Below are 24,303 nucleotides of genomic sequence, written 5' to 3' on the forward strand. Positions count from 1 at the left end.
CCAGCTGCATTGGCATACGGAGGCTGTGAGGATTTAAATCTCCAGGTATTTGCCACAAACTTAGCTGAAGTTCTGGACCAGGAACAAGCGGGTGCAGCAGCATCTATAGAGCGAAGAAAATAGGCGAGTCCCCCTAGTTCTCACCTTTCACCCCACTAGTCGTCACATACAACAAATAGTCTTCCATCATTTTTGCCACCTCCAACGTGACCCCACCACTCGCCACATCTTCCAATCTCCCCCCCCCCCCCCCCGTCTGCTTTCCGCAAAGACCGCTCCCTCCGTAACTCCCTGGTCAATTCTTCCCTTCCCTCCCGCACCACCCCCTCCCCGGGCACTTTCCCTTGCAACCGCAAGAGATGCTACACTTGTCGCTTTACCTCCCCCCTCGACTCCATTCAAGGACCCAAGCAGTCGTTCCAGGTGTGACAGAGGTTCACCTGCATCTCCTCCAACCTCATCTATTGCATCCGCTGCTCTAGATGTCAGCTGATCTATATCGGTGAGACCAAGCGTAGGCTTGGCGATCGTTTCGCCGAACACCTCCGCTCGGTCCGCATTAACCAACCTGATCACCCGGTGGCTCAGCACTTCAACTCCCCCTCCCATTCCAAATCTGACCTTTCTGTCCTAGGCCTCCTCCATGGCCAGAGTGAGCACCACCGGAAATTGGAGGAGCAGCACCTCATATTCCGCTTGGGCAGTTTGCACCCTAGCGGCATAAACATTGACCTCCAATTTCCGGTAGGCCTTGCTGTCTCCTCCCCTTCTCAGCTCTTGGGCTCCTCCTCCTCATTTCTTCTTCCCGCCCCCCTCCCACACATCAGTCTGAAGAAGGGTTTTGGCCCGAAACGTTGCCTATTTCCTTTGCTCCATAGATGCTACTGCACCCGCTGAGTTTCTCCAGCACTTTTGTCTACCTTCGATTTTCCAGCATCTGCAGTTCCTTCTTGAACACTTCTTCTACGCAAGTATAATCATTAGGTAAACTGGTTTCCTACTACGGACTGCAAACTGCTGTAGTTACAATGCCAAGATACAGTTATTGCTGAAGATGAATTGAAACATGATCCCATTCCCCAACAGATAAAATAATAAAGCAACAGGTTTTGCAAATTTTTGAATGTTATACCATATAACAGAGAGTGGCTATAAAACAGATGTCATAGACAAGGATTATGTGTTAGGCATATATGTTGTACGTTTGGTTATCTGAAATGAATGTGGAGAGACAATTAACAGCGGAATATTCATGAATGCATTTAAGTTAAAAAATAGAATAAAGAAAATCTAAGCCACTACGTTAATGGGTGTTTCCTGTTTGCAAGGGATTCCAACTCAAAACGTCACATTCCTTTTCTCCAGAGATGCCACCTGACCCAGTGAGTTATTCCAACATTTTGTGAAGGGTCTCGACCCAAAACATCACCCATTCCTTCTATCCAGAGATGCTGCCTGTCTCACTCAGTTACTCCAGCATTTTGTGTCGATTTTTGGTTTAAACCAGCATCTGCAGTTCCTTCCTGCAACATTGTGTCTGTCAATGTGCATATACTATAGATAGACACAAAAAGCTGGAGTAACTCAGTATCTTTGGAGAAAAGGAATAGGTGACGTACCTTTGTACCTTTGTTACATACACTGTACTTTTACATTGGATTTTGCTGCATGTACCTCCCAGGGCATTAATATTAAGCTATTATATGGCTTCATTATATAACATGGATGTGTTGTGGCCACATTTACATTTACACATTTACACCAATGATAGACTAAAATTTTTTCATGATTTCATTACAAGAGGAGTTGAAGACTATGAGTTATGGTATGAAAACGTAGTTGTACGTTTTGTAAGTACAGGTGCACAACCTTTTATCCGAAAGCCTTGGGACCAGACACTTTTCGTAATTCGTAATTTTTCGGCTTTCGGAATGGAAGATTTTTAGCATAGATTTTAACGGCTGGCTCAGTGGTAGAGTGGTCGGCTCATATCCGCAAGGCTCGAAGGGCCGAATGGCCTACTCCTGCACCTAATTTCTATGTTTCTATCTAAGGTCGCGAGTTTGCGCCTCGACCCCGGCAGTTACTCAATCGCGAGTTTGAGTCTTCAATGTAGTTTTTTCTTGCAGAATAGGAGAGAATAGGGAGGGTTAGGCTGGGATCATTCTCTGCGAGATGATCTTAGTGCGGGAGACAAGTGTAGGAAAGGTGTACTGACTGTGTGGGCAGAACTTTGGAAGTGATTGCCCACCATTCTCAAAAGCCGCTGTGTCTCCCTGTCCCTGGGATAGCAGGGGGCGATTAAACAGCACAATACCCCCCTCCCCCTCCAACTCCAGAGGAATCCGCTCCCTGATGGGCCGCTACAGCGACAAGTGGCAGTTCGCCCACAGCCCGAGCTGCGCCACCCCAAGAACAAGACGTACCTTGCACACCATCAGCTTCTGCCCCTACGGGGAGCGTGTTCCTCTGGAGTTGGAGCGGGGCTGGGCTGGAGTTGCTGATCTGGGATCTCCGTGCTTGCAGTGGGCCTGGGGGTCGGTGTCCTGATGAGGGGGCGCAGCTCGGGCTGTGGGCGAACTGCCACTTGTCACCGTAGCGGCCCATCGGGGAGCGGCTTCTGGTGGCCCTGACGTCTCCGGCCAGTTTGCAGTTTTCCCCTGGAGTTGGAACGGGGCTGGGCTGCTGCTGGCTGTGGGTCTCTGGGATCTCCGTGCTTGCAGTGGGCCTGGGGGTCGGTGTCCTGTTGGTCCTGACGTGTCCGGTGACTTGCACTGACCTGCTGGCATCGCCGACGTGAAGACAGTGCAAAGCCCCCACGCCGGTGCAATGGGCGGGGAGCTGGAGAGGGGAGGGAAGGGGTAACACACATGGCCGGGAAGCAGAGGGGTGTAGATGGGGTGAAACTGAAGGGAACGACAATCTGCTGCTGCCTGCCCGCTGAGTTAAAAAGTTCCCACGCAAGACTCACGATATACTGTGTATCGTGAGTCTACCATGGGAACTTTTTAACTCGGCAGGCAGGCAGCAGCAGATTGTCAATTATTAACCCTCCCGCGCAATATACCCTCACCTTTTCTTTTATGAATGGGGATTTAGTTCCCCTTTCTTCGAGGACCGACCGGAGGTTCCGCTGTCACCTCTGCGGGCCGCCCTCGGTAAACATCTTCAAGGACCTTTCTTCAAGGACCGAAAAAATGTCCGCTATTCGGAGCTTTTCGTTATTTGGAATTTCGGATAAAAGGTTGTGCACCTGTATTGCCTTTGTGGTTTTATTTTTGAGTAAACACAGTATTGGTCAGTAATCTCTACTTTCAGAGAATGCTTGGCTGCAGTTGTACAATTGTACGATATGGGTTGTGTTTTCCGAATGTTTCATAATGTAAACAAAAACAATGGTGTACTTCTCTGTAACAAAAGCTTGATTCTTGGATCTGCATTCTCTGTGGCTCTACAGAGATGCAAACTTTGATATCTATGGCTGGCAACAGATTTAACTATTTACCATGTTTGGAGTGGACCACATAAAGTACTATTCAATTCAATGATCCTTTTTTGCCACATGCACCTCAGTACAGTGAAATGCTTTGGTTTGCATACAACCTGGTAAAATCGTACAGCAGACCTCACCTAGGCAGTAAACGTGTCGCCACATTTTGACGATGACAAAATTACAAAAGTTCACCAAACAATCCTATCTACTGCCTGCCGCGGCAAGTGGCATCAGTCCTTCACCCACCACCCCACCCCCGCATACCGGGTCCTCCTTCACTCTCGGCAACGCTCCCCCACCCTCTGCTGGGTCCCCATCATTCTCAGCGACCCCCCAATGGATCCTGTTCTCTGCTCACTGTTCAAATATCATGTGGAACTTCCAGTTTCTCTTTACACAAATCTTCTCTCCACATTTAGACACAAAATGCTGGGGTAACTCTGCAGGACAGACAGCATCTCCGGAGAGAAGGAATGGTGACACTTCGGGTCGAGGCCCTCCCTCAGATTGACGTATCGGGTCGAGACCCTTCCTCGACCCGAAGCATCACCCATTCATTCTCTCCAGGGATGCTGCCTGTCCTGTTGAGTTCCTCCAGCATTTTGTGTTTATCAATAGTGTAACCCAGCATCTGCAGTTCCGTCCTGCGCACTAACATATGTTTTGTTTGGAGTGCTTCAATTTACCAAATAGGGCTGCATAGATTTAGCACAGTTTACGAATAATTTTCTTTAGTGCTATACTGGTGAGTATAAGTTGGCCAGTGCTATATAGGTGAGTATAAGTTCTGTCAGTGCTATACTGGTGAGTAAGTTCCCTCAGAGCATGGTTTTCCTGAAATTGGGCAATTGGCAAAAAGTCGCCAATTTTAATTTTCGTTATCTTGATGACCAACTGCAAAATTGCCACTGGCAGCGTAGTGATCATGTTGATAACTTTTACGCACGAACAGTAGTTTGCAGCTCGTTAAGTTGCAATTACTCAAAGCTAACTACAATAACAAAAGTAAATAACAGGTCCCTATGGTCCAAAGTGCAGAGCAGCAAGCAGATAAGTGTTCATTACTCCTGTAGTTCAACCTGTATCAATTGTACTTCACGTCTGTTTTACCTTCACATTCTGACTATGCCTAGTAATTAAGTAAACCTATTGAACTGATACATCAGTTCTGTGTGTTCTGCAGTCTGATTTCAATAGCTTCCTTAATCTCCAGTACAACACACCCATTGCTAGTCAGAAGTTCACCGCATTTGTAAGGTCAAACAAATCATGTGCCTGATTTTCCACAAAGATAACCCATAAATGCAATTGCAGGAAAATCATATGAGCCGCAGTAGCAATGACTGTACTTGTTAAACCCATCAGGGTTTTCAGGATTGCGAATTGCAAATCTTTTATGAGTTTCTTGCTTAGCATAGAAATTGAAATAATGTTCACTCCAGAGGGCGGCATGGTGACGCCAGAGACCAGAGTTCGATCCTGACTACGGGTGCTGTCTGTATGGAGTTTTAACGTTCTTCCCATGACCTGTTTGGCTTTTCTCTGGATGCTCAACTATCCTCCCACTCTCTAAAGACAAACACATTTATAAGTTAAAAGTTAAGGTAAAAATTGTTCCGAGTGTGTAGGATAATGTTAGTGTATGGGGATTGCTGGTTGGTGCAGATTTGGTGGGACAAAGGGCCTCTTTCTGCGCTTTATTTCTAAACTTAACTAAACTAACAACTTAGGTGGACACCTAAAGTGCATATGAGTAAAATTATGTTTTAAACATGTCAAAGCAATGACAAACCTTCCATTATGGGGAGGCACCGTCAAGTTGGGTATGGTTGCCCTGCCTGCAGCTGTCCGTCTTTTCACTTCTTTTTTTTATTTGTAGTATGTTAAAATAGGCGGCTTTCTTCTGAGCAGCATCTTCGACCCGTCCTCGCGACCTACTATCGGGTCTGGAGCGGCGTTTCCTGTCGGGACCGGCCAGAACCATGGCTTCGGCGGCGGCACAGCGCTGGAGCACTATTGCGGATCGGGTGATGCCTTGCTTGGGTCGCCGTGCTGGGTCTGCTGAATGGAACATCGTGGAGCTGCAGGTCTGTGGAGTGGCCAGCTGCGGGCGGCGGCGCTGACTTTGACATCGCGGTGCCTGAGATTTCTCGCCGAGATCGCCGGTCGTGGAGCTCCGTCCACAGCGGCATGTTGGCTTCGGAAGCCGCGGTCTCCAGTAAGGAAACGGCCGTTCCAGGTATCCCATGGCGCTGAGAGGGTTTCTCCGGGCCTGGACCAGGGCCTGAAGCATCGGGCCGCCATAGCAGCGACTGTGGAGACCTCAATGGGCCCGACTATGGGTGGACAAGGGGATGGGGACTGGACTTTGTGCCTTCCCACACAGTGGGAAACATTATTAGGGGATGTTTTTTATGTCTGATGTTAAATTCCTTTTTAATGCTATGTTGTATTCTTATTAATGTGCTACAATGGTAACTCGAATTTTACTTCACCAATGTGACAATAAATGAACCTTTGAACCTTTGAACATTGTATTGCATATTGCTGAAAATTAATCAGCACTGCACTAAAAGAAAGATACTGAACTTTTCACAACCTTAGGTTGCCCATAGTCCCTGTACATAGACGACAGAAACACAGAACATGGAACAATAAATCACAATAACAAGGCCTTTGGCCCACAGTCTCCTTATCGCGTTTTTTTTCCGACCTGGTCCTGGATTATATTTGTTGGAGTGCAAGATGTTGCTAAAGAATCATTTAGACGGCCGTTCTGTGTGTTTTAAAAAAAAAATTGCCCGACATGTTAATCGCTGGAGTGATTTTAAAATCAGCTTCTGAAGCCGTCAATGCCGACAACGGGGCCGGATTTTATGTAGGGGACAGGTAAAAGAAAGTAGTTTATTTTTATGTATAACAGTGTTTCTTAAGATGCATTTAATTCACATTTTAAGTTGTAAAACGGTGATTTTTTTCCCCCGAAGTACCGGCAGTGTATTTGCTGCCGATATGGGGACTAAAAACACGGCAACCTCAAGGTTCCAAATGGTCCCATTGCAGAAAAACTTAGAGGCAAGTTGATTTAAAATGGCCATTAATTTACAGGTATTAAACATTAAATTCCTTCCATTTGGCCTATAAACCCATGACAATGAGATTTAAAAATCATGTTATATTGTGAATTATTGTGTGAATGTTATTTGGACACTTAGGCTATTTAAAAATGTTAACCTATTCTTAAGAAGTGGATAGATGTTTACATCTAGTAATTGAATTTTGCAATTAGCTACAATTTGGTAACTAACTAATTATATGCTTGAATTTCAAGTCATCTAAGATTGTGTCATATTTGTTTCAGAATGCTTCAATCTACAATAACTGAAAATTTCTTTCAGTTCTTTTAAATTTTAAGAAAGTTATGGGCTTTTAAATGTTCTCGATCACAGCTTTTGGGTTAAGTCAATGAAAAAGCAATAGGGAACAAGATGCCAATCTCGGAGTATGAAAATGGCCATAACTTTTTTAATACTGAAGATATGAAAGTGAATTAAGTGTCAAATTAAACTTATTTTTATGCTTTATCTGATGTGATACATTAAAGACTTGATTTTTAAAATCTCAAAATTTTGTAACATCTATCTTATATTACTAAAAGTCTGTTCTTGACCGGTTTTGGCCTTCTGTGCTGCGATTTCCGAGAGAACGCCGCCACCTACGGCCATCATTTTTGGCCACCTTGCTCAGAGCCCCCCTCTGCTGTATGTGTGCCGAGGATTTTTCCCGTCGATTAAAAATGACAGAGATATTAATGTTTTTACAAAATTCCCCATTCTCTCTGCTGCCCCTGTTGGCAGCAGGGGGGAGGGACTATAAAACCAGGAAGTGGTGTGCCACACAGTCTCTTCAAGATGGAGGCAGGCAGAGGGTCACGTTTCTCTGAGCTGTGAATAACACTGAACACATGTCTACTCAAACATAAGTGCCCTTAGTGGTTCAAAAATGCTTGCAAAATGTGTCTATTGGTTCTAAAGCTTGCAAAAAAATGTCTATTGGTTTTAAAGCTTGCAAAAAAAATGTCTATTGGTTCTAAAGCTTTCAAAAAATGTCTATTGGTTCTAAAGCTTGCAAAAAGTGTCTCTATTGGTTCTAAAGCTTGCAAAAAATGTCTATTGGATCTAAAGCTTGCAAAAAAAAAAGTGTCTATTGGTTCTAAAGCTTGCAAAAAAAAGTGTCTATTTGTTCTAAAGCTTGCAAAACATGTCTATTGGTTCTAAAGCTTGCAAAAAGTGTCTCTATTGGTTCTAAAGCTTGCAAAATATGTCTATTGGTTCTAAAGCTAGCAAAGCTAGCAAACTTACTGCAAATGGTGGCATGAAGTTGAAAGACACCACTTACTGCAAATGGTGGCATGAAGTTGAAAGGCACTACTTACGGCAAATGGTGGATTGGTTGCTTTGGCTTGAAGTTGAAAGGCACTACTTACTGCAAATGATGGCGTGGGTGCATTGGCTTGAAGTTGAAAGGCACTATTACTGCAAATGGTGGGTTGATTGCTTTAGCTTGAAGTTGAAAGGCACTACTTACTGCAAATGGTGGCTTGGGTGTGGCTTGAAGTTGAAAGACACCACTTACTGCAAATGGTGGCATGAAGTTGAAAGGCACTACTTACTGCTAATGGTGACTTGGGAGCTTTGACTTGAAGTTGAAAGGCACCTCTTACTGCTAATGGTGGCTTGGGTGTGGCTTGGGTGTGGTTTGAAGTTGAAAGGCACTACTTACTGCAAATGGTGGCATGAAGTTGAAAGGCACTACTTACTGCAAATGGTGGCATGGGTGCTGGCTTGAAGTTGAAAGGCACTACTGTAAATGCACTTCCTGTTTGCACTGTATATTGATTTTAGATAAAATGCTACCACTTACGGCTGTGATTTTTGGCCATCTTACTCAGTCCCCCCTCCGCTGAGCAGGTGCAGAGAATTCTTCCCATCAATGAAAAATAAGTGTTATTAGTTTTTAAAACAATGTTGAGAATCGCTCTCCTGTCAATCACTCCATGAAAGCCACATCTTTTTCGGTAGGGGGGGGGGAGGGGTTATAAAACCCAGAAATGTGGGTGTGGCTCAGTCTCTGCGAGATGGAGGAGGAGAGGTCCTGACTCGCTGTCTTTAGTGGCTTTGTACCCTACTTCAAATGGTATGAAACTGCACTTGAATTTGGTGGCCTTGCACCCTGCTAGAAGTGGTAAGAAACTGCACTTGAATTTGGTGGCCTTATACCCTGCTTGAAATAGAATTTCAAGGATTAGCCGTGAGTCAACTACCAGCCCACCAGCCGTGAGTGAGTGAGTTGCCAGCATAACAGGCTTGATTGACGGACGCCAGCCCAAGAATCCATTTGACGCACAATTTGCATACTAGCCCTCTGGAAACCAGTCCCTTCAGCCCACAACACCCATACTAGCACTCCAGAAAGCCCCACCCTCCCCCCGCAACTGGCCACCAATATTAGAATTGGTGGAGAGGTGGAATATTGCGTTGGATGACCAGCCCTCCTGTGTGATGCTGGGACCCAACGGGTCCCACTTAGTCTAGCTGCTACTAAATGCCTCTTAAACTATTGTTTGTTGCTATTGTTGCTATCTGCTTCCTTTACCTCCTGTGGCACCAGATTTCCAGACAACAACCAGTTTCAGAGCAGAAATAGTTGCAAATCTCCTATAAACTTTCCACTCCTCATCTTTAATCTACATCCTCTAGTATTTGATTTTTCCACCCTTGGAAAAAGGACGCTGTCTATTTAGCCTACCTCTGCCCGTCATCATTTTATTTACCTCTATCCGGTCTCACCTAAATCTCTGACACACCAGAGAAAACAATCTAAGTTTGTCCAACCTCTCCTTATAGCTAGTATTCTCTGTAATCCAGGCATCATCCTGGTGAACGTCTAATGCACTCTATCCAAAGTCTTCACATCCTTCTTGTAGTACAGTGACCAGAACGCCACACACTGCTCCAAATGTAGCCAAACCAAAGTTTTATACAGCTACAAAATTACTTCAATTTTTTCACTCGATTCCAAACCCAATGAAGACAAGATTACCATATTTCTTTACCACCCTACATACTTCTGTTGGCATTTTCAAGGAGCTATGGACTTGCATCCCAAGATCCTTCTGGCCATACAGTAAGTGATCCAAAGGGTCCTGCCTTGTATTCTGTTTGATAAAAAGGGTCCTGCCATGTATTGTGTTTGCACCCAAAGTGCAACACCTCACACTTGTTTGATTAAACTCGATCTCCGCCCATGATTCCAACTGATCTAAACACTGCTATACCTTTTGACAACCTTTCTCACTAAACACAACTCTGCCAATGGTTGTGATGTCTGAAATCTTGCCAATTAGGCACCTATGTCTTTATCCAAATGCTTTACATATATCACATATATTACATATACTACAGTAGTATATCATAAACAGAGGTCCCAGCACTGAAACTTTCAAAACACCACTGGTTAAAGAGTTCCAGTCAGAATTACTACACTCTGCCTTCTTTGGCAGAGCCAATTTGAATGCTCTTTAATTTATAGAAAGTTCATTCTTTCCCAGGGCCTCTATACAACATGATTATGAATTAGCCCGTTCTTGTTGCACAATACTGCATCTGAAGTAACCTGTTCTCTAGTCAGTTCCTCTGTAAATCTATCATATACATTCCAGGAATTCATCTTCTATATTAATACCAATTGACCTTAGTCTGTATGTAGATTAAAGTAACCAAGATTACAGTGTTACTCTTAAGGGCACGTCCCACTTAGGTGACTTTTTAGGCGAGTGCAGGAGACTCTGCGCTCGTTACATGATTGCCACATGGTCGCCACATGTTCGCTGGTGGTCTCTGGTGAGTCTCCTTCATGGTCGCGAGGAGTTCCTGCATTCTGGGAACTAGTCGTGGCCTCAGTATGGCCGCCGCAAATTTTTCAACATGTTGAAAACTTTTCTGCGACCAAAAATTGGTCATGGAGAAAATAGATACTTTTGTATTCGAAAGCGAATGGTATGTTAGCTTTCCTAGCAAAAGGATTTGAGTATAGGAGCAGGGAGGTTCTACTGCAGTTGTACAGGTTCTTGGTGAGACCACACCTGGAATATTGCGTACAGTTTTGGTCTCCAAATCTGAGGAAGGACATTATTGCCATAGAGGGAGTGCAGAGAAGGTTCACCAGACTGATTCCTGGGATGTCAGGACTGTCTTATGAAGAAAGACTGGATAGACTTGGGTTATACTCTCTAGAATTTAGGAGATTGAGAGGGGATCTTATAGAAACTTACAAAATTCTTAAGGGGTTGGACAGGCTAGATGCAGGAAGATTGTTCCCGATGTTAGGGAAGTCCAGGACAAGGGGTCACAGCTTAAGGATAGGGGGGAAATCCTTTAAAACCGAGATGAGAAAAACTTTTTTCACGCAGAGAGTGGTGAATCTCTGGAACTCTCTGCCACAGAGGGTAGTTGAGGCCAGTTCATTGGCTATATTTAAGAGGAAGTTAGATGTGGCCCTTGTGGCTAAGGGGATCAGGGGGTATGGAGAGAAGGCAGGTACGGGATACTGAGTTGGATGAACAGCCATGATCATATTGAATGGCGGTGCAGGCTCGAAGGGCCGAATGGCCTACTCCTGCACCTAATTTCTATGTTTCTATGTTTCTATGTAGTCGTAGGTGCAGTTGTAGTGGGGTCGCCATGTAGTTATAGCTAGTCGAACTAGTCGTAGGTAGTTTTAGTTTATTACCTTTGCTGACCGGGCATTTTCATTGGCTCATTGGGGGAAAAAAAACGTAAGCACGAGTTTTTAGATCCAAGGAGAACCGACAGGTAATGTTAAATGCCCGCCACACTTCACAGCTGTGTATCTCTGGCTTGACAGTCGCCGGCAGTCCGCTGAAAAATCGCCCAAGTGGGACAGCATTCCCTTCGCAACCTCCTGGGAAATTGATTGACTTGAAAATGTGATCTTTTTGATAATTTATGGATTATATTAATGGAATAATTTTGTCCGAGTTAGAAGGAAAGCCCAAGCATATTGCGTAAGAAAGAACTGCAGAAGCTGGTAAAATCGAAGGTAGACACAAAATGCTGGACTAACACAGCAGGTGAGGCAGCATCTCTGGAGAAAAGAAATGGGCGACGTTTCGAGTCGAGACCCTTCTCTCCAGAGATGCTGCCTCACCAGTTGAGTTACTCTAGCATTTTGTGTCTACCCCCAAGCATATTTCCACATGTTCAGCAGGAAACGTATCACAATAACTGTACAAGCCATTAGACATTTGCCAAAGGTAGTACTGACGATAGTACTGTACGTAGGGATTTTTGATGCTGCAGTTTCTTTAATGCATCCTGCAGACATCACCTTTGACTGTCAGTTGATCAAATGTATAGTCCATCAGGGAGTTAACTGGAGATCATCAGGAAATGTAAAGCATCCCATCATTGCACGACACGGAACGAGACACAGATGGAAAGCAGAGAGATTACCAAGAAACACGATTCAATTGAAGGAATTTTTTTTAAGAAGCAAATCTTTTTATTGTCATGGAAAGCACATTAACACATGTCTTAGGGAGATTTAAAAATCAAGCTTTTCAAAAGGAAAGCTAATCATACTGTTTCAAAAAGACACAAAGTACTAGAATAACTCAATAGGTTCAGCATCTGGAGAACTGGATAGGCAACATTTTGGGTCGGGACACTGATGTTCTCCAGATACTCTGCCTGACCTGCTGAGTTACTCCAGCACTTTGTGTCTTTTTTTGTAAACCAGCATCTGCAGTTTCTTGTGTCATAACTTGAGAATTTGTCTTTCTTCCCGCTCACCGTTGCCTACATCTATCACACAAAGGCAAATTTAAAAGGTCTTATTACAGAGTGAAACACAAATGAATAAATACACTGTAGAATTCATATTTTTGTTAATTCCTTCAATAGAAAAGTTTGCTTTGCAAAAAACATCACCAAGGCTATATCTTAAAAATAAATAAAAGGAATCATGTTCTTGTCTGTTCTATTATCCTCACATTCCCACCCTATGGCTAGAGTTCCATTATCTCCTTTTCCTTCAGCCACACATGAAAATAATAGCTTACGAATTAGAAGCAGGAGTTGACCACTTGATTCTCAAGCCTGCCCTACCATTTCATATGATTATAGTTGATCTGATTGCAACTTCATCTCTGCATTCCTGTCTATCTGCAGTAATCTTTATCTCACTTTCATAACACATATCGAATAACACTGCTTTTAAAGTATTCAAAGACTTGGCTGCCTCCATGATTTGAGGCAATGTTCCAGAGAATATCTGCACTATGATTTAACGTTTGTATTATCTCAGCTTCATATCAATGGTTGAATGGTTCAATGGTACTTTATTGTCACGTGTACCTAAGTACAGTGACATTCATTGTTTGCTTCCAGTTTAGTGACAATCCTACCATACACGAGGCAAAATCATACTAAAACTATGATTATAACAGCCCAGGCTATTAAACACGACAACAAATAAGCTCTGAACTACAACAAACTATTATTATTATTGCACTAAATTTGTTTATTTATTGAGTATGTGTGCATCTGTGCATACACACATTGAACTTTTTCTCTCCCGTTATGTACTATGTTTACATATTCTATTGTGCTGCAGATAGTAAGAATTTAATTGTCCTATCTGGGACATATGACAATAAAGCCCCTGTCCCACAATGCGAGTTCACCCAAGAGCTCTCCCGAGTTTTAAAAAAAATCAAACTCGTGGTAAGTACGTAGAATGTACGTAGCGGGTACGTCGGAGCTCGTGGATGTCTCGTAGCGGCTCGTAATGCAAACGGTAGGTACTCGGGAAACGCGGAAACTCGTGAAGTTTTTTCAACAGTGTGAAAAATTTCCAAGAGTAAAAAAATACGCGTGATGAAGTACCACGAGTTTGATTTTTTTTTTGTAACTCGGGAGAGCTCTTGGGTGAACTCGCATCGTGGGACGGGGGGCTTAAGACACTCTTGACCATTGACTTTTGAGAATAGTAGACCACATTGAGTTTGTACTCACGAGTCTACTACTTTTTAGGCACCATCTTCCATCCTTCAATTACGAAATGTTTGAAAGTGTTAGTTGTAGCTTGGCCTTAAAGGCCCATTGTCCTGGCAGCGGCACTGGGTTGAAGTTGCAGTGGTCAGCCTAGACAGGCTACCCTTCATAGACTCGCAATACTTCATAAAAATAGAAGCATAGTCACAAATGCTGAAAATCTGAACAATAAACAGAAAATGCAACAGTTTAGCAGGTCAGACAGTGTTTGTGGAGATACTCAACGGCCCTTTTACCAAGGTTTATAATTTAATTCCTGTCACCCTTTTTTGTTACAACTCAGAGATGTTTGTTATTGGGTCATTGAACCTTTCTCAATGAGAAAAAAAGTATTAGCAATGCATCATGTAAGAAGTTTCAACAGATGACAAAGTTCCTTTAATAAAACTAATATCTGTGATGGATTTTGTTCATAGTAACAGGTTTCTGTGAGTAGTAAACACAATGGAAAAGATTACTATATTATATATGAAAGGGAACAAAATTCTTCATAGCAAAGTTTACATCTAAACTCCCCGTTAATGCTGGCACTGACAGCTTATTCATAATCTTAGAAAGGTGTTTCAATGTCCAATGGTCAGGTTTTACACAGAAATACCAGAGGCTATATATGTTGATGCTTTATGCTAAGGTTATGCCTCTGAACAGGAATACAGTCAGCTGCCTAGAAATTTGATCATGTAGCAGTGTTTTGTTTCAGAGCTGCAATATAATTAATATTATTGATATTTTTGTAGTCTTGGATTCAAATTGCATCACTATGGAAACTCAACCAGAAGCTTATGATGATTACAAGCTGATAATAAGATTTCCACAGTGGAGTTACGTGTATTTACATAATTCCCCAAAGCCCACGTGGTCCTGACCTGCATCTGTCATTAGCCATTCTCAGCACAGCTAGGTTTTTATTGTTTAGCTGCAAAGAAATGCAAATGCTGGTTTATACTAAAGATGGACGCAGAGTGCTGGAGCAACTCAGCAGGTCAGGCAGAAATCTCTGCAGAAAATGGGTAGGTGACGTTTTGGGTCAGGACCCTTCTTCAGACTTTTCAGACTCTGTCTTGCTGCTTTATCAGTAACAATGCATTTTTAAGCAGGCCTCCAAGGAACCTAACGTGCATGGGTTCCTTTTAATTTATTTACTTGGCTTCTCTTCATAAAGCATTGCATCCATAATGCCAATGCCCATCCTTGCCTAAGCTCACCTCCCACCTGAAGCCTCTCCCTCCCTGCCACTGGCACCCACCAAGCTGCATTTGGCCCCATATCATGATCTAACCCCTAACCACAGAAGACAGTCCCTGACTCAGTGATACCCATCCCCTCTCGTCCAAGAGATTGACAAAATCCATAGCCAACACCGCAATCCCTGACCCTTTCCGATTCCACTTGACAACAACCAAGCAACCATCACCTCCCACACAATAATTCTGGATCCCAATGTCCCTGATTACTGATATCCACTGCTCACCTCCAATCCTCCTCACGGCCAGCATCTCTCCCTGTTATCCTTCCAGCTCCAGCCCAAGATTTATGCATTTTCATTTGTGCCTCTACCCTCGGTAAGTCCAAAAATAACAGAACTGCTCATGTGCAGCTCATTAAATAAATGGCCAATGCTTTGTACTTCTGGCACTAATGAACTTTTAAGCAGCAGGCTCACGATTACAATGTCAAATACTGGAAGTCATAGCTTTAATGTGAGAGGGGCGAAGCTTAAAAAAGAGGTACAGGGGCATGTTTCTTTATGCAGAGGGTAGTAGGTGTTTGTAACGTGCTGCCAAGGGTGGTGGTGGAGGCAGATATGATAGTGGCTGCTAATAGGCTTTTGGATGGGCACATGGATATGCAGGGAATGGAGGGACATGCATTAAGTGCGGGCAGATAAATCTTGGCATCCTGTTTGGCACAGATACTGTATGCCGAAGAGTCGGTTGTTGTGCTGTACTGTTCTATGCTCTAAAATAAGATCAAATGTTCCTATGGATAATTCGTAGGTGCCCACTGAACTCTATATTGTGTAAGTGAGTATTCAGAAGACCATTGATAAGGGTCCACAAAGGTTTGCCTCATATATTTGGGAAAATGGCAAGATTAACTGTGGTGGTATGATTAAATTGTGGCCGGTAGACTTAAAGCAGGGATTGGAGGAATAGGATGTTGCTTAGGTGACAGGCTGACTTAAGACAAGACAAGACTTTTAGGGTCACAGCTGGGTTGATGTCGGTGATATGGGCAAAAGAGGACAACATGCAGCTCACTCTAACACAAAGATTTAGAAAACAAAACTGTAAAAGTACAGACCACTGAAGTGTCAGATAGGCAGAAGGATATACATGGAGTTTAATATGAAATGCAACCTGATAACCGCAAGAGATGCAACACTTGTCGCTTTACCTCCCCCCTCGACTCCATTCAAGGACCCAAGCAGTCGTTCCAGGTGCGACAGAGGTTCACCTGCATCTCTTCCAACCTCATCTATTGCATCCGCTGCTCTAGATGTCAGCTGATCTACATCGGTGAGACCAAGCGGAGGCTGAGCGATTGTTTCGCCGAACACCTCCATTCGGTCCGCAATAACCAACCTGACCTCCCGGTGGCTCAGCACTTCAACTCCCCCTCCCATTCCGTATCTGACCTCTCTGTCCTGGGCCTCCTCCATGGCCAGAGCGAGCACCACCGGAAATTGGAGGAATAGCACCTCATAATCCGCTTGGGGAGTCTGCATCCTGGTGGCATGAACATTGAATTCTCCCAATTTTGTTAGCCCTTGCTGTCTCCTCCCCTTCATATCTCTCCCTCAGTCCTCGGGCTCCTCCTCCTCCTCCTCCTTTTTCCTTCTCTTCTCCCCGCCCCCACCCCCCCACCCCCCCCCATCAGTCTGAAGAAGGGTTTTGGCCCGAAATGTTGCCTATTTCCTTCGCTCCATAGATGCTGCTGCACCCGCTGAGTTCCTCCAGCATTTTTGTCTACCTACAACCTGATACTTGTTAGTTTAGTTTAGAGATACAGCGTGGATACAGGCCCTTTGGTCCACCGAGTCCGCAGCGACCAGCAATCCCCGCATATTAACACTATCCTACACTATACCAGTATAATATTTATTCCAAGCTAATTCACCTATAAAGTTGTAGGTCTTTGGAGTGTCGAGGGGCACCAAAGTTCTTGGGGAAAAACCCACGCAGGTCATGGGGAGAACCTACAAACTCTGTACAGACAAGCACCAGTAGCCAGGATCAAACCCAGGTCTCTGGCACTGAAAGGCAGCAACTCTAACACTGTGCCACCATGCCGCCCACGGCATATATTCAAAGAAAAACCAAGGAATAAAAATTAGATGATCAGATAGATCATCTCCCTTCATCCATGAGTTGTTTTATCCTAATTATTATGACTATATGTACTCAATTTCCTTTTATGGTATTTGTTAGTGTTTTTCAATCTTTTTCAATGATCAATCTTACTTTTTATCTCCACAGTACTTCCCATATTTTTCATTTTCTTCTTGCATGACTTAATTTTTATCAAATTGCTCTCTTTCAGAATAACGGGGGATTCTAAACCAAGTACATGGAGAGTGTTTAAGTGTGTTTTCCAAAAGGAATGGCAAATTTCAGGATAATATAAAAGGCAAAAATGTGACTGTGATGGGAATCTGTTTGCAACCTCCTAACCTAGTTTTAACGTAAGAGTTTTTGAATAAACTATTTTGCTGTGAGGCCCTGGGGAGTGATTAATTGTCTATTAACATTTGGTAATCATTCAATTAAACTTTCTGAGCCTGGTTAGTTTTTATGATTGAGATGGATATTATCCAACATTTTCAAATGGAATAAAAATCTTAACCGCATTTCCTAGTAGCTGTTTAAAAACATATTTGATGACAACTTTTGTAGTACATCATTCTAAAAAATATTCATCCTTCACTGATAATGGGTCAATGGAAACACAAAGGTGATCTACCAATCTGTAGGTTTAATTGTCCTCGTACTGGATCAAGTGTTGAAGTAATAGCTAACATTTTAACTTAACCCAAATGTCCCTCGTGCAGATGAAGGTAAAATGTCAGTTTTACATGCCAATTACTTTTACTCGTTGTTAGATTCTGGAAAGGAATCAGGCAACCAAGCTAAAGCCAGCTGTTCCCTGATAAACCAATGAATTCACAATGACCCCACATTTTCTCCCTTCATGCGTGCATGCTCCTCAATGTGCTTGTTTGTTACAATACTGGAATATCATCCCCTTTTGAGCATTTGGTAAGCCTTTGAGGAAAGCAGAGGAAAGGGCAGGTTCCTCACTCTTGTGGTACAGGTGCTGAGACCTTAGACTGGATTCATTTATCAACCCTAAAATGTCACGAAACGTACAAGGCACATATTAAAATGTTCTTTGAAAGTGCACAATTGTGTTTCCTGCTTGGAAAGAAATGGCCATGTGTTTCCCAAAAGGAACATTGAAAGGTCTCTGGTTGCTGGATAGCTGCAGTGCTGATTACTGGGAAAGTTTTCAGACATTAAATGACCTCTCGCCAGGGTCGAATTTAGATGAAGAGAGGCCCTAAGCTATTTCACTTGTGAGGCCCTTCCCCTCCCAATCCCCCACCCCCACGACTAGAGGACCATGACTACCCGACAGTGACAGTGTGACACTTTTAGATCCTACTGTATGTTGTCATTAAACAGTTGGTTTTAAAATACATATTGGATTCACCACGGAGCGGGCGATGCCTTAACTGGATCGGCGTTTGAAGCTCTGGAGTGTTGGGCCTGCTGCTTCAACATCATGGAGCTGTGGTTTGCGGAGCTCCCAGTTTCGGGCCGCGCTGATTTTAATATCGAGGAGCCCTGGGAACCCTTTGCCGAGGGCCGCCAGCGTGAATCTCCACCCAGCTCAGCCTGTGGACTTCGGGAGCCGCGGTCTCCGGTAGGAAGTGGCCGATTCGGAAGTCCAAGCCGCTGAGAATGTTCTCCCATTCCGACGTCGGATGGTGACCCCCCAAATTTCATTGTACCAATGGCCATGAGGGGGGGTCCAAGAGGAAAGGGTCCGTTGGAGACGGGAAAAGGGATCATCAATGGGGGCGAGGACTCCTTCGCATGGAAGAACGCTGTGAGGCGGAGGCGATTGAAGAAGAGCTCCAAATCATGGCGGGCGCGGAACTCATTGAGGTGGGTACGAAGGGGGACAAAGGACGCCTCTGCTGAGGACAGACCGTTCGGTATCTGAGAGGGGGAGGTCAGGTGGGATGGTGAACACATGGCAGGGATGGGGGTTGGGGCCGGAGGAAGGCAGGTGAGTAGACTGAGGCCAAGGTGATGTCTGATGGGTGGATGGTGGGTGGTCAGGAAGGATAGGGGTATGAGGACTGTAGTGTGGGTGGGGATGAGCTGGGGAGGCATGGTTTGTGGAGTATGGGGAAAACCCAGTGGAACAGCCACTGAGGTTACCAGGGTTGGGGTGACTAGCACTAGGATCCAGCACAGTCAAACCCAGGGTAGTGGGAGTCAGCAATGTGGAAACTTCAGGCCCGGTGCCGAGTCCAGGCTGCAGGTAAGGCGACGGCTGCGGGCTGCTGGAGAGCAGTGGCGTGGCCAGGGTCAGCGGGCAAAGAGGAGGCCCCGGTGGGCGGATGGTCGGTGGGGTGGTGAGGTTCGACAGGTCCGGTGAGGCAGCGAGGTGAGTAGGCCCTCGTAGATCTTGAGGCCCTAAGCTTAAGCTTATCTAGTTTATACGTAAATCCGGCCCTGCCTCTCCCCGTGGCAGCGAGACAACAGCTACTTAAAATGTTGCCATGGAGCTGAGGGAAAGCATGGGAAAGGGTGCATGGCAAGCTTCAATGTGTCTGGTCACTCCTGCCATGATATGCTCTCCTGGTGTCCCATCCTGCCATTGGATCTTGGATCTTGGAAACTTTATTGTCATTCAGACCTTTCGGTCTGCTTGCCCCACACCATTGCATGGTTCAGGGTAATCAGTGAGACAGATTGTGTTTCTGAGGTGCATAAAGTAAAAAAAATGTATGTGCAACAATAATGTATCTGCCAATATTTCTGCCAATGTATCTGCCAATATTTCATGCATTGCACAAGGATGGCAGATGCTCTGTGTAATTCAGAAAGGATAGACTCAAAATGCTGGAGTAACCCAGCAGGACAGGCAGCATATCTGGAGAGAAGGAATGGGTGATATTTCGGGTCGAGACAGAGAAGGGGGAGAAAGTGAGCTTCAAGAGAGGCAGATAGAGCATAAGGACATAGAGAGACAGATGCAGACAGTCTGTAATGTCAACAGAACAAATTTGGCTGTAGAGTATGATCATCACATCGGCAAAGGAAATACTTACATGTATTGGCAGTCTAAGGCGATTTAACGATTATTTGGACATATGGTTTAGAGATAATTGTTTTTACCTGTCTAAAGAAGGGTCTCAACCTGAAACGTCACCCATTCCTCGATGACCAAGAAACGTGCACATAGTGACCAAGAAACATAAACAAAACCTAGCAGACTTATTGCAAAGGTACACGAAAATGCTGGAGAAACTCAGCGGGTGCAGCAGCATCTATGGAGCGAAGGAGATAGGTAACGTTTCGGGCCGAAACCCTTCGGCATCTGCAGCATCTGCAGTTCCTTCTTGAAGACTTATTGCAAATACTGTTGCTGAGAATCTTCCAGAACAGAAATGCAAGTACTGTATGTAGGCAGAAGTTCTAAGCAGACTTTCTACTACAAAATCTAAATACTCCTTAGGATTTAATCTCTAAATTTAGTACCTTTTTATTCACCAAAACAGAAAGGTGCATCTTCCCAAAGAAATCTCAAATTACTCACATTGGTTAACCATACTCCCTTTGGCAGAACCGCTGGAAATACAAACTTAACAGCAATTCAGAACAGTGGCACAATAACCTGGGAGGCCTCAGTTAGTGAATGTGATTCAAGACCGTCCCTGTTCTTTCAGTTTAGAGATACAACATGGAAACAGGCCCAGTGGCTCACCAAGTTCATGCCAACCACCGATCATCTGTCAACACCAGTGTTTTTGTATCCACTCCCTGCACACTAGGGGCAATTTATAGAAGCTGATTAACCTACAAAGCCACACGTCTTTGGGATGTGGGAGGAAACCGGAACACCCAGCGGAATCCCACACAGTTACTGGGAGAATGTGCAAACTCCACACAGACAGCACCAGAGGTCAGGATCGAACCCTGGTCTCTGGCGCTGAGAGGCAGCACCTCTCCAAGCTATGCCACCGTGCCGCCTTTGTGCATTGTTCAATTATGGGTGCACGTTCAATTTCTAGCTGATTATTTCTCTTCATTATACTTTTATTTTATAACTATTTAAAAAAAATGAGAATAATGAATAAATAATAATATTGCTCCAAAAGTTATGTTTTTTGGTCGAATGTTTTAAAATGCAATAGAATATGGAGGTATAAAGGATATGGCGGCAGCTTTTGATCAAGAATATAAACAGATTGTTTAAATTATTTCAGAACAGTTGGATAGAGAAAGAAAACTCAAAAAAATTGGAAGCAGTTTTCTCTTTCTGTTTGTTATGTTTCTGGCAAACATTTTGAAAACATTTGTCAAGGGGAAAATGACTTGCAGGCATTATTTTTTTGACGAGGAGAAGCCAAACGGGTGAGAAATTATCTTCCAAGAACAAGGTCAATTATTTGATCACTCATCTGATTTCTGTGGCGCCTAATCCTACTTATTCACAGACTATTCAAGTGTAGAGAAAGCTGCAACATGTCCAACACATTTGTTCTCTCTTGTAAATTAAGTCTGGGAACAGACCTAATGTTGACGTAGCTTTCACAGGGATAAGCTAATACAGTAAATGCAGGATATAAAACAGCACTATGTATCTTTATAATATTATAATATGATATTGAGAGGGAGGTGACAATTGATGATTTACAATTGGTATTGTCTTCCTTCGCCCATTTATTCCTAAACCCCTATAACAATAACATAAATCATATAGTTATCAACATTTCAATAAAATGCCGTGTGAGCTTTATATCTTCCACAATGAAAAAATCATATAATGATCCAATTTTTTAATCTGCTCATTTGGTTTGAGCAGGGAATGATAAATTAGTGGCTGATGCTTTCACATGTCATCTCATTTTATTAGTTCATGTGTTAAGTGATTGTGTCTGTTACTAATTCATTTAGATTGTTTGCACGCTGAAGCTGCCAACCTGAACAAAAGATGGAATCTGCATTAATCATAGAAACATAGAAAAATAGGTGCATAAGTAGGCCATTCGGCCCTTCGAGCCAGCGCCACCATTCAATGTGATCATGGCTGATCATCCACAATCCACAATTGCCCTGTTCCTATTCTCACAATATCCCTTGATTCTGCTAGCCCGAAGAGCTCTTTCTAACTTGAATGCATCCAGTGAATCGGCCTCCACAAATTCACAACTCTCTGGGTGAAAACGTTTTTCCTCATCTCAGTTCTAAATGGCCTATCCCTTATTCTTAAACTGTGGCCCCTGGTTCTGGACTCCCCCAACATCGAGAATATGTTTCCTACATCTAGCTTGTGCAATCCCTTAATAATTTAATATGTTTCTATAAGATAACTTCCCATCCTTCTAAACGGATACAAGCCCAGTCTTTCCATTCTTTCATCATATGACAGTTCCGCCATCCCGGGAATTAACCGTGTGAACCTACACTGCACTCCCTCAATAGCAAGAATGTCCTTCCTCAAATAAGGAGACCAAAACTGCACAAAATACTACAGGTGTGATCTCACCAGGGCCCTGTACAACTGTAGAAGGATCTCTTTGCTCCTGTACTCAAATCCTCTAATTATGAAGGCAAACATGCAATTAGCTTTCTTCACTGCCTGCTATACCTGCATGCTTACACCCAGGCCTCATTGCACTTCTCCTTTTCACTGTAATGCAATGGTAGAGTTTCTGCTTTACAGCGCCAGCGAATCGGGTTCAATCCTGTCAACGGGTGCCTGCCATCTGTACAGAGTTTCCTGTGACCACGTGGGTTTAACCTCCCCCAATACCATGGCTCTACTTCCTTTCCCTCCACACTACATTCACTGGCGCACCATTTTACTTCCAAAGACGTGCAGAAGTAGTCAGTTTGTAGGTTTGTCCTGTCACAAAATAGAATTTACAGCGCCAGGTTGCTGTCTGGAGTTAAAAAAGACGTGTAAATGGTCTCGGTAGTAAATGTGTGTGTAGGATAGTGTTAGTGTACGGGAATCGCTGTTTGGCGCGGACTCGATGGGCTGAATTTTGTTCCTGCACTGTATCTCTAACACAAAAAAACTAAAAACTGAAATGGCGCGATGATGTAATAACCCTTTGATATAGGGTTATTCTTAACAGGTCTCGAGCCGAAACTTCACCCATTCCTTCTCTCCAGAGATGCTGCCTGTCCCATTGAGTTACTCCAGATTTTTGTGTCTATCTTCAGCTTAAACCAGTATCTGCAGTTTCTTTTTACACATTGTAATTATAGTTTGATGTATTGAAAAAGCTGAGTTCAGGCTGGCTCACTGTACAATGTACTACACTCCTCCCCACTCTTTAATCATTTTCCCCTACAAATTCCCTGGACCAGCGTCAGACTGAGGACTTGCATGATCCCCTTTGCATGCTGTGCTGCCAAGCGTGTTCAGCAGCATCTCAAGCCTTTGCTTGGCCACAATCACTTTTCTAAACAGTAGGCCTGTGATCAAAACTGTCAACGATTCAGCACATAACAAATGCATAGCACTTCCTTGGAAGCACTGGGAAAATACCGGGCCAATGTATTTTATGGCTAGTTAACCTTCAGAGCATCGGGAAGGGGAAACATAATTTTGTTGCTTTTCACTAAGTGATTTAGGAAATGCTGTCTAACTCTGATAAATCAAGCACCCAGTTACATGCCTTTACAGGACTTGGTAAGATTGCATCAACTTTCCATTATATAGCCTACGTGATTCTCCATTGCCTAGAGGGGATGTGTCAGGAGTTGATGCAGGTTGTGCTGAGACACATGTTGACTCTTTTACTGTTCACTCGTGTTTTACACTGTTCAATATTTTTATTTGTGAACACCACATTTTAAATTTAACGTGTGAAAAAAAAATACTGAAAAATGAATGACTTTCATGGTTATTTAATCTCAGGAATGCAAATAAAACTGAAGGATTTAATTTTAAACAATTCATATGCTCTGAAGTTGTGTGTGTGTGTGTGGGTATGTCTGATTTTATGCCTGTGTATATGTTTGCCAGCAAATGTGTGTGTGTGTGAGTGTGTGAGCGTGTGCGTGTGTGAGTGTTTAGTTTTTTAGTTTAGCTTAGTTTAGAGATTCAACATGGAAGCAGGCCCTTCGGCCCATGGATCAGCAATCCCCTCACATTAACATTAACACTATCCTACACACACTATGAACAATTTACACAAACATCGAGCCAATTAACCTACAAACTTGTACGTCTTTGGAGTGTGGGAGGAAATCGAAGATCCCGGCGGGAACGTACAAACTCCGTACAGACAGCCCCCGTAGTAGGGATCGAACCCGGATCCCTGGTGCTGCAAGCGCTGTAAGGCAGCAACTCTACCGCTGCACCACCATGGCCGCCTACATGTGTGTGTTTGCCAAGGCTTGTCCCACCTCCACCTTTCTT

Source organism: Leucoraja erinacea, chromosome 27, assembly GCF_028641065.1.
Source record: "Leucoraja erinacea ecotype New England chromosome 27, Leri_hhj_1, whole genome shotgun sequence".
Lineage (NCBI taxonomy): Eukaryota > Metazoa > Chordata > Chondrichthyes > Rajiformes > Rajidae > Leucoraja > Leucoraja erinaceus.